We start from the raw sequence: 18,210 nt of genomic DNA, 5'->3' as shown, positions 1-18,210 counted from the left end.
GTAAATAATTGAAACTAGTGTTCATAACTTATATCACTTGAAATTAATCATCATACTAAAGCTAAAGGATCTGCACTCAATTTAACCTTTCCAGTGCATTGTCAGATTACTGACGCAGCACAATTCTTAAAGTGGTATTAGGAGTCAAACTCCACTCCCTGTTATATGTATCAAACCCCTCTGAAATGAAAGTAGGCTTATAAACACAAGCAAAACCACAAGCCTTCATATTGGTGCTCACTCAAGTGTGAAAATTCAGCACTTTCCCCCCATGATCTTGATTGCCTTTATAACCTTTTTACTCAGAATCAAAGCATTGACTAACTCATGCTGCCAGTGTTCATTCCTGGAACAGAATTGTACAGTGATAATGCCAGACTTTATCAGGGGAATCCACATCTGCATTGCAACCCTGTCTTCACCAAACTGGTATGTAGAACCCTTTTAAAAGGCCTCCCTCCAGGAGAGTAACTGCCAATAATGTTTCCTGTGTCGGAAGGAACACAGGTGGTTCTGCCTTCCTCATCTGGAAATTCCTGTTTTAAATCCTAGTTAAGATTCCAGGAAGGAGTTGTGCAAAGGTCTGCAAAGGGATTTTAAGCTCTGAGTACCCCAGAAATCTGTTCTACTGCAGTGTCTGTCCTATAGGAGGGCCATAAATTTGTCTCAAGGCTCTTCTAACTTCAGTGAATCTCTCAAGAGACCCATGTACACGATCTCCCTTTTATCCATGCATTTTTTGTACGTATTTTCTTTTTCTCTAGAATATCTTGCTACTCCATTTTCACTATACATTTTAACTTCCTACAACAGTCAAACATCCGGTTGACCTATTTGAAAGGCATCAGTGTCCTTTTCAAATATTGTCAGTTTCTGATTTTTTTTTTTTTTTAATTTTCTGAATGTGTTGAATGACTTTTGACCAGGTACCCTGGAAGAATTCAGCCTAAGAAAGTCTGAATTTGGCTAAATGGTTGCAAGACTGTAAAATTAATGTGAAAGACTTGTTGCCATCATTACTAAATACCTCACACAGAGTAAACTCACTGGTATATTGGACAAATATTTATATAAGTTATACAAATCCATTTAATATTTTGCTCTTTTTTAAACTTTGAAAATCAAACATCAACCCAAACCATTGTATAAATTCATACTTCATGAATAGTTCCACGGTATCTATGTCTCCTCACCAAAGGTTTTGCTTCATTTAATTCACTTAACTATAAAGGACTTTTATGTTCTGGCATATGCCACCTTTAAAGTTAACTACTACCAGAAGTCACTGTTGTCCCCAGCACATCTGCCAAAAGTAGAAGTGGAACATTAAGTAACATGGAATAAATGGGTTGTACAACAACTGCCAAGCAAGATGAAAAGCACTGAAGCAGTGTGAGGGTGGAGAAATATTTACAGATTTTCATAACCTTGGGAAAAATGGATGAATGACAAAAAGCGAAGTATTTCATTCTGCTCTCAGATCCACAAATACAATACTAAAGTACACAATTGTCCTTATCTAGAGAGAGACCATTAAAAATAAAGGTTCAGAACTAAGTTCCTTCCTTTAATACCTAAATTGCTGACCACATATGGAGATGCTTCCTGTACCTCAGGTTTTAGTAAGTAAAGACTTTATTGTAAATCCTCCCTCCTTAAATATGTGTGCAACTACATCATCCTCAAAAGTTAATATTTCCAATGTTCTTATGTTACGTCCTTTCTTTAGCAGGCCAGAAAACACTAATTCTGTATCACAGAAGCTTTTTTAAGGCTCTGAAAGTAACTCCATTCTGTCAAGCCCATCAGGATTTCACCTTGAAAAAATCAACAGTCCAAGTTGTCCCACTTCATCCATCCCTGCTTTTTGGGGAGAGGGGCAGGAAATCCACCCATTTCAATATCTCAGCCATTTAATATAGTGGTTTTATGTAGCATTCTTTCTTATGAACTCTCTATGTAGGTTAAAAATCTGAATCATGGCTTGGTTCACCTTCAATGATAGTCTTATTTATGAAAATGGGAATTAAGGCACATAGTCCTTAAAAGTGTGATTTGCAAAAGTAATTAAACTGCCATAATTCTGTTCCTAAGGAGGCTTTAACTGATGATGTCAGTGAGAGTATATAATTCCTTGAAGATGCCATCTTTATGGTGCATTCTCACAGACTGCACTGCTGCCAAAAGGGGGAAGGCATTTATCCACTGCATGGCCCACTCTTCCATTGTGCCAGCTCTCCCCATCTATGAAGTTGCACATTCAGTTGGACCAGTTTTGGTTTTTGTTTTGTTTTTTTTCTTTTTTCTCTCTCCTGGCAGGATTAGTTTTCAGCCGCATCAATGTGGTTGACTGCATAGCTACATAAGCACCAGCACAGAGGATACAAATGCACACATGTGGAAGCAGAGCAAGAACAATGTGTTTTGGTGGCAGAAGTCTTACATTGAGTAAGGCTGATAATGGAATAACATCCTCAGTTTGTGTTTCTACAAGATGAGATGAGATGATTAAGGAGTCAGCCAAAAGGATCTGTTGTCTTCCCCCATTCACAAAAGGATTTACACATCATTTACCTCTGGATACTTCTCATCCAGAAACTGACTCTAATTGGACAAAATAACACCAGCAAAAATAAAATGCAGAGTTTCTTGTTGGGCCATTGAGATTAACTCAATCATTAAGAGTCTTGGGATCACCAAAACTGCCTTTTAGGTAGGTCCTTCTAAGCAGATAGAGGATGAAGACATGTTTTTTGGCAGGAGCAGGACACATGGGAAGGTCAGAGTGTTGAGAAACAGCAGTTCTAAAACCATTCCACAAGAATTTAATCTGGAGCCTAAAACAATAACCAAGTAACAGAAAGAGCCTGTGGCTACTTGAGTAAAGAAAATACATGCAATTTATTGAATCTCTTCCTTCCATCAAACCCTCAAAGACTTGGTTCATTATAGAGAAGCTATGCAACATGAAGTAATGCCTTTCCAGATCGATTTAGCAACACCTTGCTGTAGAAACCAAAAAATTACAGACCATTTCTATATCCGAGATTGAAATTCATATGAATGAATGGTTTTGCCTTGCTTTTTTTCACCCCACCTGAAATACAGACCAAGATTAGAGCATAAAGAATACATAAACTGTGATCTTAAAGTAGAATACTGAGTAATTATAACTATAAAAATATTATCATAACAAACAAAAAAATACGGTACTGGATAAAAGCTCAGTAGGTCTTTTCTTTGTCTGGTTTATGTTTCCTTATTATTGTAGGTAGCTTGATCAGTGCCTCAGGAAATGCACGTTAAAAAAGACTACCAGGGCAAGATATGCAAACTATCCTTTCAACTGGGCAAGAGTCTTTGTTCTGAGTCAGAATTACATGCTACATTCCTCTGTATAAAAGACAAGCAAAAAACATTCCTCCTTCCTTGAATTCATCCCCACACAATAAAAAACCACAATAAAAAAGAGAACACAATAAAACACCATAAAAAAAGAAAATCAAGAAAAGAAGATCACAGAAGCAAAATCCCCCTCTGTCCTATACAACTAATTTAGGTCATTCACTTAAGACTTTACTAGTCAGTAGGAAAACCTTCACCTTATGTTCATCTTTTCCTTTCGATAGAACTACTCCAGTTACTGCTAGCAATTTGTAATGACTTAACCTAATGAGGAAAGAAAGTTATGGATAACTATATTCCAGAAATGCTATACATCTCTTGATTAATGTGGTTTTTAAGGAAGTTTTCACAAGACCTTGTTTTAAAACTTGTTTTATTTATAATCTTGCATGGAAAAGAAGGAAAAGATGAAAGATGAGACTGAAAACAGTCTTTAAGAGAGGAAACTGACATTTACTTTAAAAAACCCTGAAAGTAAAATTTTCAGTAAACCCTCAAGGCCTTTCTTTGTGTATATAAACAGGTCCATCCATCCCATGATGTCTTTTAGATTATCAAAATTATCAGCTACTTAAAGCAGAATTTCACACGTAATTTCATATCTAAATGAGGTGTTTTAAAAAGCATTGAAGGTATAAAAGTAAAGAAAGGTATCACCAGTAAAGAAAGATAATAAAAGTAGCTTTTCACATATGCCTGATGTTACAATTTTAACTAAATTATTCCAGTAAAATGAACAGATTTCCACACTCCATTGACTCTATTGACTAGATTACAATTTATTATGTAGTTTTATAATCCAGTAAAGACAGTATAGCCATGACTGTTAGCAGCCACAGATCTTGCACTAACTTCCCTCGTGGGACTAGGGCTGTAAGGCTTACTTTGTCTGGGCTTGTCTTGGCTAGCTTGGAGCTTTGTTTTAACTTTTTTAGCTGTTGCAGCAACAGGCTAACGACAAGATGACAATTACCTAACTTGTTTTAGTTTTGTTTAGCTTTGTATAACTGTGCTGTGTAATGTGTTAAGAATTTTGATATATATGGCAATAACTAGTACTTACACTGTGCTATGTTGAATAACATCCAGCTACTCTGGCACGTAGAACTATCTATGACCTTATATGCTGCAAACAAAAGGAGTACAGATCTGAAGCAACAGCAAAGCCTGGAAGGTGAATGACGAGGGTCCAGGGCTATCAATAACTCACCAGTGATCAGCTACTGATGGTAATGCAAACTTAGGAGCTGGACAAAGTGGTATTCACAGCAAACCCAGTTTTCATAGTAACAGAAAAAAAAAAAAAACCCACCAAAAAACAAAAAACAAACAACAAAAAGAAGTGCCTAACATACATAAAACTTAAAAAATATTGGCCACCTGCTGTGCTGGATATAAAGTACCAGTATATGTTTCTATTGATTGTTTCTCTGAGAAGTACAGCTAGCTAGTGAAAACTTTGTTCCTGCTAACATCTATTTTTGTACTCTTCAGTTTATCAGGAATATCTCTAGCTGGAAGGCTTTACTTGCTCATTAGGCACAAAAACATGAGTGACTGCAGAAGCCTAGCTAAAACCATGCTGTTGCTGGAATGGATTATCCAGTTCTCCTCCTGCCTCAGGCTGCATGTTTCTGCTGCTTGCCTCTCACTGGCACAAGGCAAAAGATTAGTTTTTAACTAGATCAACGATCTGGCAATATGGCACTAGGTAAAGAGTATGAATAGGGAGAATGGGGTAGCCACCACTTCCAGCAACAGCTGAAAGCAGTTTGGGCATAAAGTGACCATGAAATTGAACCACTGGGCAATAGAAGTGATACTGAAGGATGGAGAAATGGCATACTTCCACCAGTTAAGGAAGTGCCATATTTTGCCCTTTATTTCCTCTATAGTCAGACCTTGGGTCTAATGTTGTCATCTTAAAGTCTGTATAGATGCACCACTTAGAAATCTTGCCACCTTCATGCCTCTTTAGTACTCTTCTTACTCCTCAGTTGTCACTCTGTAGTTTCAGCTTGTATCAAAGGTGCTTGTGAGGAATACGCAATACAACTCAGCTGTGTATGAGGACAGATGAATGCCAGTTTCAATAAATTATTCTTAATCAGAACAGCAAATAAAATCAAGCAAGATGTCATAAATTTTTTGTTAATGCAGTCTTAGAAAAATATTTACCTCACACCTTTGCTATGATTATTTTAAAATTAAATTTTAAAATCCAAGTACCACTGTTGGTAATCTATTAATTCCTTGAAATTGTCTTGCTTACCTAAAACCCACATTTATAGTAGCAATACTGTCACCACACCATTACTAGTGCAATAGCTGATGATTTCTTTCAAAGCAAGCTCTACCCATGGGTTGACAGGGGTTATTCAGAGCAGTCATGCCCTTAATGGGCTTTTCAAACAACTGATTTGTAATCCTACTGCTTTCACCATCCCTGAAATATTTCCAGCAATCACTGGCAACATTTATCAAACTTGTTCAAAACTCATCTCATTTTCTAAAGAAATCTTGGAAATAAATTCCCATCTATGCTGCATAAAGATTAAAGACAACAAACCACAAAAGAAATGGCACAACATTTGTACAGCTAAGTCTTATGCCATTCACAGAATGCAGAAATGAAGAGAGGAAAATTACTTTTTCTATACTGGCTGAAAGCACTGATGAAGATAGGGATGAACCTTCCATCCTCCCTGGCAGAGCTCCTGTAGTTTATAATTTTTTTAGGCAGTCAGGAATCAGATTGCCATGACCCTAAAGCAACTGGGCTATTGATTCTCTGCTGCATTCAAAAGCATGATGTGAACTGCCAGGCTGATTCCTAAGCTCCATTCAACACAGCATTACCTTTGAGAGAAACAAAGCCAGCCACCAATGAAACAGATGGAGAGAGGTAGTCCTACAGCTGCAGATGACATCTCTCCCAGCTTTAATGTTAGGCCCAGATCAAAATACAATTGGTTCTATCCCATGCCCTCTTTGTGGAAAAATCAGTCAGACCCCAGGCTTGGCAGCACCTGAGGGGCTCGATCACTCCACTTCGTGAATGAACTCCAAGCAGCACAGGTAGGCACATGACAATATGCGTCCCTTCCTTTCTGCCTAGTCTCTGCTACTCGCCCGCCAGGCCTTGCACCCTCCACTATTACACGTCCGTTCCCAGGCATTCAGCAACCCTGACAGCTTCCTGCCAATGCACTGTGGCTCTGGATGTCGAGGGCACAAAGCTCCTGTTATCTGGGGTACCCTGAACTGGAAAACCACTAAAAAAATAATGTTTATGTCTCTGGGCCACACAGACACCAAGTCAAACTCCAATGAGATTCTTGAGGTGGATCACAGTTCCCTCAGTGGGGCAGATATTTCTGTCATTGTAGATGTAGCCAGAACAATTTATGAGTTTAGGGACTACAATTATTTCGTAACTGCTAAACTTAAAACTTCTATTTCAGACAAATTCCTCCCCTTTCATTTTATTATGTACATGAAATTTAATGCATCCTGTGCCTCCAGTGGAAAATATTAAGGCCACAAATCTAATGGTCTAAGAAGTGCTAGTGTGTGCCTCTTACAGTGCCCAAGCACAGTGATACAAATTAACATGTCTCCTTACACCAAAGTGACAATGGGCCGCGGTCAAATGTGACATGCCTGAGTTAAGTTGTGATATGGCAGGCAAAGCATTTTCTGTTTTTTAAGACCCTGAAAAGACCAATATTCATATGGAAAAGCAGTGTAGACTCTGAATTAATTTCAGAGAAACAAGATTTAAAAATAAGTGGGTCACATTACCTAGTACCTACATCTGATTTCTCTTTCTTTGTTTTGTAGAATATTTATTCCTAAAGCCTTCTTTTCTTTATTTTCCTAAAGCCACCTTTTTTTTATTTTTCAGTTCACAGTATTCAACTCCTTCCTGCTTTATAGTTACTCTTTCAAACAGAAGGACCCTAATTTACACCATTTACTTGCAAATACATGCACTGGCTATATCTAGAGTGATATGGAAACACAGTGGTGTAAATCACGGTACTTTAGAGAAGACTAGAAGTAGCCATTCAGTTCTATGGCCTGAAGATATTGCTGCAGAGGACACACCCAGGGTCCCTAGGCAATGGTGGCATCCCTTGTTCTGCCTCCGTTTTGAATTAACTCTTCCAAAGCCAGAGCTTTGGCCAGGTTACAGGGAGAAAACTGTTGCGGTAAGGTCTGTCTGCCTTCTTTATAGAGCTGTGATTTTACCTCACTGTAACTAAGACTTCTATATATTACAGAGCTGTTGCTAAAATGATTCAACACCACCTCACAAAATAGCACATGCTTAGCTAAAAATATTGCTGCTATCATCATTGCTGATAGCACAGCAGAGGTTTTGCATGCATAGCCAATTCTCAGGTCAAAATAGCTGTGTCATCAAAAACCGGTAGCACAGACCTGACTGAATTCTGAATTTCTGTTAGTGAGATAAAATTACAATAAAAACAAAGCTTTTTAAAATTTACTGTAAGTTGAACACTCTAAAACTAACCTTACAGGAAAGTAGTTGATCATATAGCAAACTTAAATATGGCTTTTCTCAAAGCTTTCACTTCCAACGAGTTATTTATTTCAAGGTTAAAAAGACCAAAACAAAAGGAACCTAATATCTGAGCATTTAGGTCACCTATTGCATTCTGTATACATATTTTATCTGTCTCCCATGTGTAGGTTCTCCTGGAGGTCCTGACAAAGTGACTATAAACAGCAAGAACATCATTAGCAGGCTACAGTCAGTTATTACAAAAACTCAGACCCCACTGGGTTCACCTTAGAAGCATGTGTCAATTTGAAAGCTCTTAAAATTACCAGTGTAATTTTCAGGCTAACTCTTCTACTATAGACACACCTGATTGTATGTTCAAATGTTTGTAGAATTGATGTAAAGTTTCAGATCTTTACAATATTTTACTAAATATGTTAAATTTATTTTGGACTTTGCAACTTTCCAATCCTATAGTCATTAAAGAATAAATACTAAAACACACATCAGCAAAATAACTTGTTCTGTGGTCAGTAGTTTAATTTGAAAACCATTGCCATCCCATGCTTTTCCCTAGTGTAACAATAAAAGTTAAAGAATTTGCATACAACAGAAATTTTCTGCTGAACAAACTGTACACTCCCTCTGTTTCACTCATCATTTATGTTGATCCTATGCCAACGTTACTTAATTGGCATAAATCAAATTACTGCTGACTTATATTCCATATGAAGCAAGACTCAGTCCCTCTTTTAACTCTCACACCATGCAGAGCAAGTTTATGCCAGCTGGTTTAGAAGCATAAGCAAGTCATTATGAGATCTGCGAGGATAACACGCTATTATCCTGCTTTGCAGCTGCTAAATGGTACTAATTACCAGCTGTAGACCACTGGCTGTTAGATTCTGTGTGTATAGTGGAATTCCCAGAGTGTGCACAAGGAAGCAAACTTACATCAAGCTGTATTGAACAAACTAGGGACATATGCATTAATCCAAAATAATCGTGAATGTGACATATGAGTGAGCAGAGCTATGAAGGAAATGTCTGGTTCCAGGAATATCTCACCACTTGACAAATGCAGCTCAGGCACACCTTTCTCAAGGTGTAATCTGTGACAGGTTACATTGTCAAAATCTGAGCTACTTCCTTCTTGTTCATGCTTCCATTCACACGCTCCTGCCCTCAACCTTGCATACCAGTGCCATATGTCACTCTACCATGACCTGGTATGGGGAGCTAAACCAGCTGAAGGCTAAACTTATGAAAGATAGTTTCCAGTTGGTTTAGCTCCCTGGCTCACTTCAAGATGAACATACAGATAGGAGGACAGAAGGATAGGACAAAGGCAGAGCAGCATAGAAAGGAGAGCAACCAATGGCAACCTCAATTTTAGCTTAGTTTTAAACTGTTAGAAACATACATTTCAATTGTCAGTTAACATTGTATGTATCCTTAGGCTAATGTCAAAATCATGTCAGTGGCTCTAAGATGCCTGTGTATTCCCTTTCTTTTCTTTGCATCAGCCTCATCAGCTGTGCAACAGGTAGGTGAATTGGTTCAGAGAGCTGACAAAGAATTCAACTATTGATTTTAGGGGGTGATTCATTCTCTCTTGGATCAGTTTGCTGAATTGATTTCCTCTGCAGCCACACAATTGCTAAATCTGATACAAAGAACATGCAGTGAGAATAGAAGTAGGAAAAGGATCATAAAAATATGAATGAAAATTTCTGAATTGGAAAATACAGCATTGGCATAACATCCAGTGAGCATAGAGGTATACCAGTGTAAGCAAACGTTTTACTGATATAGCTTGATTCTTTGATATGAAATGCACTGAACTCACAGAAGTACCTCCCTACTGGTGTAAATACACCCCTGGTGAGAGTGAGGAGTTTCAATTAAAACAGTGTGACTGGAGTGATACAGTTCTTTTTTAAGGCAAGTCATGACACATACAGAGCCACTACAGGGTGCAACCAATATAAGATCCCCAAACCTCTAATATACAGAGAACTATAACTACATAAACAAATGATATAGAACTGGCACTTTAAAAAAAAACAAAAAAAACAAAAAACAAAAAACCCAAAAAAACCCCCAAAAAAACCCAACACATAATTTTAAGTGTTCCAAATAAGGAATACTGCATATTTCATTTAGCACATATCACTATCCAAAAGTTTTTCTTCATCATTGAAATATAACCTACATCTCTATTTGATTTTATTTATACCTCTCTCACTGCATCCACTGCTGATTTCATTTACACTTGCTTGGCTGTGTCTACTAAATCCAAGCCAATTCCTTCCCAAATTTAGTATTTATGTGTTACAGATACTCATCAATCTTATGTAGGGTGAACCTACACTGGGTTACCATTGAAGCATTTGAGGATCTTGGGAACCTAGAATGAGAAACAGATCCTCTGCATCCTATTTAATACTGTTCTTTGACACTGGTAAGGCTCTAGAATGGCCAAATGATCATGCCAAAGCTGGAGTACCAGTAAACCACAAAGAAAACTTTGCTTTACTTATGCTTTAGTTAAATTTTTACAGGTATAGATTGTCACAGTATGGACTGCAGTTATAGGCCAGCATGGAGAGGACAAAATTATACTCACACAGCACCTGGTATAATCATGTCTTTTTTATAGCTTATGGAAAGCAAAATTCTGACATACAAGTTTACGGTTTAATTTGGCTTTGAAGTAGAATAATCAGTTGTTCCCCACAGGAATCTCTCTGCTTTGCTTAATCTGTTGCACTACAGTAATAAGAGCTGCCCTAGTTAGCTCAATCCTTTCCCAAATTCAGCATAATGTTAGACTACCCACGTCCTCAGGTCCTTTCTAGCCTGACTGATTTTACAACTCTATGAATTCATCAGTCTTTATATGAACAAGGGAAGGGAGCAACCAACATCACAACACCTGACAGAAGAGTGCCTCTCAGTTCTGAGTCATACCACTGAGTCCATGTCCATATGGAGCCAAATGGTGGGTTTGGGCTGCAGTGATAAACTACAACAACAGAAGCTGAAGCTTCCCAAGTGATATGCAATGCCACACTTTCCCATTTGCTCAGTCTATGCACCTGACATGTATCTGGCACATAAAGCTGATAAATCAGGGAGAAGCCAGGGACAGCCCTGCACTAGGAGTGCCTGCATTACTAATAGGGAAAGAAATGAGGACTAATCCATGGGGATCTGCATGTATATAATCAAAATTACATATATAGGGAAACAGTGGGATAATAAACGAATGGCCATGTAAGCATCAGTAGAGCTATATACATTTGGACTTTACATCTGTCCTTTTCTATCCAACTTGTATCATTCTACATATTTGTACCACAGGATTTTTAGGGAGAGGCTTAAAAACAAACCCTGTATATGAACCTGGTGAAGCCAGTGAAGTTCAGATGTTGATTATTAAAAAGTTTGATAACTGGTGTCCTCTTATAGGATGCCCCCTTAGCAGACTAAGAAACAAAGCTACAGTTCAAATTTCACAGAGGTGCTTCCAGCCTTAAGAACATTTCAAGTCATATTTTCTGTACTATCAATCGGTAAATGTGGAAGTCTAGGAAAAACTACCACTACATGCCAACAATAGTTGTGATTGCTAAAATCTGGAGCACAGACCCTAGCTCAATGATTTAATACTGCAGCTGTCATGTTTGCCTTTGGAATCTGAATGTAATCAAAACACTTAACAGGGCATGGTGTGAGAGATTACCTCCTGCAACCATCTCATTGCCCTGTGAAATGACAGCATGTACTGCTTCAAGGTCACATATAGACTACATTGTAATAGAGAGTCATCAGAAAGAAACATGGTAAGAAAGCAGTACGCAGCCCCAGGCTGACTGTCTGACTTCTACCTTGAACCTTTTACATATGCTTAAAATCCTTGTTTGAAGCTGGACATTTACAAATATTGCCAAATTCACCTTAACTGCTCACCTTCCCACCTCCATTCTTGGATGCAATTCACACAGAAACATAAGCTAAAATATCCATTCCCTTAGATTCATTGATTGTATTCTTACAAGCTTCAGTTCCTCCACTGTAATAACCTGTTACCGTGATGGCTGCAAATAACAAATAATCAAGAAAAAGCAGCTGTCTATTCATTTTGCCATATAACCTTTTTACTCATTTATCTCTCATAGCTATAGAGCTTGTTCTCTGTCAGTCTGAGGTGCAAAAGGTTTTAACAGCTAAAAAGCCTTGCAGATTGAGTTAAAACAATACTTCAGTGTACTGAGAAAAAATATTCCTCCAATTCATGTATCTGAGACTAGAAAGATGACTGAAATAATAAGCAGTATATATACTTTGTGTTTAGAATATTTATTGAGGAAGAAAAAACACTAGGCACTATACAAATAAATCTGGCTCCGCCTCTGATATGTTTGTGTTTTTACTGGGAATGGTAGTACAATTCAGGCAGAAGGAAAGAGCAGAGTAACAGAAGAAGCCTAAAGACACAGGATGTAGCAATTAAAAAAAAAAAATGCTGCATTTAATAGCTCTGGCTATACTAATTTAGTTCTACCTTCAAAGCTTCTAGGGGAAGTTACTCCACTTAGTTATTCCACTTCATGAAACCTCCAATCAAACTCCACTTTCCAAAAGCTCTGAACAAATGTTCTTCTCAATCTGGCAATTAATATGACAGTGATAAATTGAAGCCCGTATGTTGCAGGATCCCAAAATAAGGTCTTTTCCCAGACTTAAGTATTCCATTTTGTCAACATTCCTCCAGCGTAACAATGTAAATGTATACCCTTCTGGAAAAAGGCTTCTAAAATTGAACTGAAAAATCAAAAACATTTTAAAGGAATTCTTAAAAGCACAGTTGATTTTTTGTAAAGAATTGTATTATTGCTTTAAAGGTTTGCTTTTTTTTTTTTTTTTAAAAAAAAAGGAAATAGAAAAGGTTATTCTCTATTGATTTTTGTAGTTTCCCAGCTTAATTTCTATCATAATCTGTGATTGAAATGAAAACATAAATATTTTAAAGTGATATTGAAGGATGAATATAGAAAAGTCATCCCTTTGTACTAAAACTTTATTGGAAATCAATCTGAAGCACAATAAAAGAAATTGAAGAAGAAATCAACTGCAAATTGCATAGAAAGAATTCTATTCTTATTATCTTTTTATTTTGCAAGTATAGACTAGGGTCTTCTGCCATGACTGCAATCTTTCTTTTTTAATCAGTGTGACTTATGACAACATCCAGGGATTGTCAGCAGTACCTGTCACCCAGCAGATACCATCTTTCATTGAGAGAATAGGCTTCTGAATGCTGCCAATTTATAGCCTTGCATCCTACTGTGGCTCCCCCTTGAAATGAACAGGAAGAATGCCAGGTGCCAATTTGTTGGTTGTTAATGGCTTAACGACCCTTTATTGGCATGACAGTGAATTTGTGAGTGATTAGTTCTCTGTGTTTCTTGCCGCTTTTGGGTGCCAGAGCATGCAGAAGTGGAAAATTTTTTATTATTACAGGGAAAAAAAAGATCTTACAGAGAAAAACACCAACATGGAACTATAAATGAGCTTGATAGGCTTAAAATGAAAAAAGGACAGATATATTTAGTAGGGCATGTAGTGATAGGTCCGGGGGTAATTAGTTATTTTAAACTGAAAGAGGGTAGATTTAGATTGGATCTTAGGAAGAAATTCTTCACTGTGAGGGTGCTGAGACACTGGCACAGGTTGCCCAGGAAGCTGTGGGTGCCCCATCCCTGGCGGTGCTCAAGGCCAGGCTGGATGGGGCTTTGAGCAACCTGGTCTAGTGGAGGGTCCCTGCCCATGGCAGGGGGGTTGGAACTAGATGATCTCTAAGGTTGGAACTAGATGATCTTTAAGGTCCCTTCCAACCCAAACCATTTTATGATTCTATGATATGTCTATAAAGGTTTTCTGTTAAACCAGATTATGATCTTAAAAAGCTGGATTCATGTGTAGGGGTAATGGTCTTCTGAATATTTTTTCTTGACATTTTAGTTTGTGAAAGCCTTTTGAATTAGCTCCTGATCATGCAAAGTCATGAATAATTTACATACTGGCTTGTCCCACTGAAAAAATTCTTTATGTCATAGTCCACCAAAATAAATAATTGATAATTTTGCAAATGTGTTCAAAGGTAAATAAATAAAATTCTTGGAAAAATTGTGTATTTTTACAAAGGTTTCCTCATAAATACTATGTTTTACACTTGTAATTGAGGTAACATTTAAAACTATGTTTTCTAGTTAACAAAGTGTGGTTTTGTTTGGATTTATAGGGTTAAGGTTCAAGAATGGGTTTATCTACATACAAGGCAAGCAATTCAGTGCCTATATTTTAGAAATCTCTTATTCAAAGAAAAATCCAAAAGTTAAGGTTCTAGAAACTCTGTAAATTAGTAAGAAAAAGGCATACTTTTCAGAGACACAATCATTGAATCCTTTAGGATGACCTTAGAGACACTCAAAAACATCAAACGGGAATCGCTAATATGCCAGTCTTGATTTAGTCAGAGCTTAAATATGTGAAACGGGGCTGCACATAGTTCAGTATATATCCCTGTTTTCAAAACACAGTTAGTAGCAGAGATCATGACAACATCAAGGTTTTTGTACAACAGCTTACAAGCGGTCAACTTCCTACAGTTTATTATACTATAAGCAAGACCACCTTGATTCAATTTGCCTCTCAGGCCCATTCCCCACGAGAAAGCCATGCCAGGCTGGACACTGCTTGAGAGACTTAAGGTGTTGCTCTTGAAGCAACCCACAGGCAAAACCTGTAGGCTAGCAAAAATGGGTGAGTGACAGCTCCAGCCTCAGTTCTGTGGAGAAAAGGAGGAAGCTATAACTCCATTTGATGATAATGCAGACTAATTACATTTGGTGTGAATTCCCCCTACTAGAGGGGGACCCAAAAAGGAGAGATGCTTTGTCTTTTGTTCCCTACTTGGTATGGGCAGAGGATAGCTGTTCAAATCAAAGTAGTTCTGGGCATATGCAGAAACAAAAACTGCAGCTGAAAGAACCCAGGGAGATTTCAGGGCTAAAAGAAAAGTAGCCAGGGAGCAGAAGCACTCCTGTGGTTAGGTGGTCCACAGGGAGAAAAAGGGCTAGATAAAATTCACACCATCAAACCTATCCTTCAGTTTTTTGGTACGTTATACCTTCTGTGTTTTAGTTTTTCCAATTAAATAAGTGTTGTATATTAGGAATCATGCATATTTTTATCAACAAAAAATAGTTTAACATTCAGTTTTTATCTCAGCTTTACCAAATTACTAAAAATGTAAACACATGGACAAAAAACCAAAAAGCACATATGGAATCCTGTAGGAATTCAAATGTATTCAAATTTCATCTCCCTGTGATTTTATGATTGCTTTTCAAATGGGCTGCTTTAATTACTTAACATCTGTTACCCAATAACTAAAGGCATTATGTTTCCCTGTGTCATAACAAAAAGATGCCTTGTGTTGCTGAATTCAGGGCACATGATGCTAAACAAGATTAACAACCATGCTGAACCTATAGGACTGAAGCCTTGCTCTGGTTTGAAATGTGCCTCTACCTTCTGGGCCTTTGAAACAGCTTCTTGATCAATAGGTGGATTAAGATGGTTGCTTGATGCTTCATTTTTCTATACACAGAACTGATTAAATCACTAGCATGTCTGAAAATCAGCTAGCTTAGTGTCTTCCAAAGTTACAGACAAAACGAGTTCCCAATACAGAATGCATGCATTTGTTTGTCTTGTGGATGTATTCATTTCCAGTATACATTTTTCTTTCTTTGCAAGAGCCCTGATTGGGCAGAATTTTGTGTACTTCATTAATTTTATATGCTCTGAATAGTCTCTTGACTTCACTATTCAGTGTCTAGTGTTCATGTCTCTTAAGGATTGTACAATAAATATTAAATTGTATAAATTACCATACATATGTATTGTGATTTCTTCTACAATAGTTCCTACTAAATCAACATTTGGCAATAGTCACTTCTAGATTATCATCTAATGTACATATTTCTCCTCTGATTCAAAGGAAACTAGCTGCAAAATCCAAAATAGCTCTGTATGGGCAAACCACCCTGTTATTTTATATATAGTGAATTCCATATGCTTTCCCAGTAGGGGAAAAAAAAAAAAAAAAAGAAAAGAAAAAGAAAGAAGTCTAGATGAAATTTAGAGTGAGAGCAAATAGTAATCTAAAATTAAAATATATTAAATGATAGCACAATCCTGAAACAAAGCACCATAAAACCTGAGAAATCTATTTGTGCTTTATATTTCCAAAAGGATTGATCATGCTAAAGGAAATTGAGTATGTAATCCCTCAAATACATTTTAGCTGCCCGGTAGTTCTGTTTCAAATGTTCTTGAATATGCTATATTTTAAATTTCTCAAACTAAGATTAGATTAAATTGATTTTTTTCCCTCTTCATGATATCACCATACAGCAAATTATTAATCAGTGTCATTCATCTAATTTAGGATGATATTATATAGGTTTTGAGCCAAGATTTCAATTTTTTATTTTGGAGGCTTCCTTTTCTCATGAAGGCATGTGCATACTAAACACACTACAACTGTTTGCCATTTTATCCTGCTCAGGGTTGGAATGATTGGTGAAAGTGAGGTTTCCCAAAAGAGAGTGTAAAGTCAAAAGCACACAGAAAACTGGGAAAAACAGCCTAATACTAATTCACCAATCATGTTTGTATTTCTGGCCTTTATGCTTTTGGTGTAATAAACAGGGGTTTATATACTTAGTAAAATATCGCATGCATTTAATATTTCCCATAATATCACTTCTATAATTTTACCCCTGCCTCTTCAGAAGGTTGTAGCTGAGACAAACAGTATACAAAAGAAATGCTAATTAAAGTACCTTGGGGAGGAGAAGGGAATGAAAAAACCTGATATTAAATATTAATCATAAGAAACAAGGCAGGAAGATTTTTAAAGGTGGAAGTAAACAAAAATGGGTTGTTGTAATTTGTGATGGCATAGATTGATCTGCACTTTCACGCAGAGGTCCTATTTTCAAGAGTCACATTTTTAACTCAACATGATGAGGGGGGTGTGCCTAGTTTAGGGAAACTCTGGCTTAGTGATAAAAACCCAATTTGTCAGATTTAATGCTACACCTATTACACCTCTTTCCTAAATGTTAAGCATAATAATGTGCTTTATTGCTTTGTCTTTCTGTTAATCTGTTCTATTATGGCAATACTCTGTCCTCAGTAAACATATTCTTTTATCTTTGGGTCTGGTCTAGAGCAAAGATGCCTCTGAACTACTGACACAGAGAAAATCAATCCTCATCCAAAGCTCTGGTGAGTTTTAAAGACCAGGCATCGCCATGCCTCACTTTCTAACTACTCATCCCAGCACATGCAACAGGTAAAAACAGAAAAGCTGCCTGCAATCAGTTTGAGAAGAGGTGTCTTCAAATGTCTAAAAATGTAGGCTGAAAGTCAGAATCCCAAGGGCAGACAGGTTAACTGAATATATTCCCACTCTTCTTAATTATAAAAATGTTTGCGATAAATAGTCAATGTTACACACTCTCAGTGGTCTTCACTCCTCAGCCTCTTTCTCCAGCTTCCTGCTACCTGACAACAGGCTTCACCTAATGGAGTCTTACATTCACAAACCTGTCATTACTGCCCGTGTCCTGGCTCTTCCAGCTTTTTAAAAAGACTGCTGGCTGGCAACCCTTAAACTTGATCTCTGAGGATCAGTAAGTTTGCCGACATATGTTTGCCAGACACAGGGAGTGCAACCCACTGTTTTCCAGAACAACTTCTCTGTAACCAACCAAGCTGTTTGTACCGCAGATAGAACAGTAAAGCATAAGCAAGCCTACTGTAATAAGATGCAAAAATAAGAAATCAGTTAGTAGATTTGGAAACGATACAAGAAGTAATAAAAAATGTACTTTAGTTCAGCTCAGTTTCAGCCTCGGTTTTCTGTTTCAAATTATTTGTATACTTTTTTCTGTGTCTAGGAACGGTCACTATAACATCTTTGACACATTCTCCTAACTGCTGAAGGCTAATGGTCAGCTCATATGCCACCACAAATTAAAGATTCATTCTTCTTTTGAACAGATTTTGCTTTCCCTTCCCCTGAGCCCTTTTTATAACCTAAAGTAGTTAAGATACAAATTACACTCCAGCACCATCCGCACCTGTACCCATTTTATGCTTCCTTACACACACTTTTAATGAATGCAACT

At 37.3% G+C, this 18,210-nt stretch overlaps 1 protein-coding gene across 3 annotated transcripts in view; it reads right to left on the bottom strand.

Annotated features, from left to right (window-relative positions):
- Positions 1 to 18,210, bottom strand: part of MYO16 (myosin XVI) — a 412,244-nt gene that overhangs the window by 282,666 nt on the left and 111,368 nt on the right. The gene's annotated exons all lie outside the window — the stretch shown is intronic.

This window comes from Falco cherrug, chromosome 2, assembly GCF_023634085.1.
Source record: "Falco cherrug isolate bFalChe1 chromosome 2, bFalChe1.pri, whole genome shotgun sequence".
In the NCBI taxonomy this organism is placed as follows: Eukaryota; Metazoa; Chordata; class Aves; order Falconiformes; family Falconidae; genus Falco; species Falco cherrug.
Note: the sequence above shows the minus strand (reverse complement) of the source record. Positions and strands in the feature narration are given on the sequence as shown.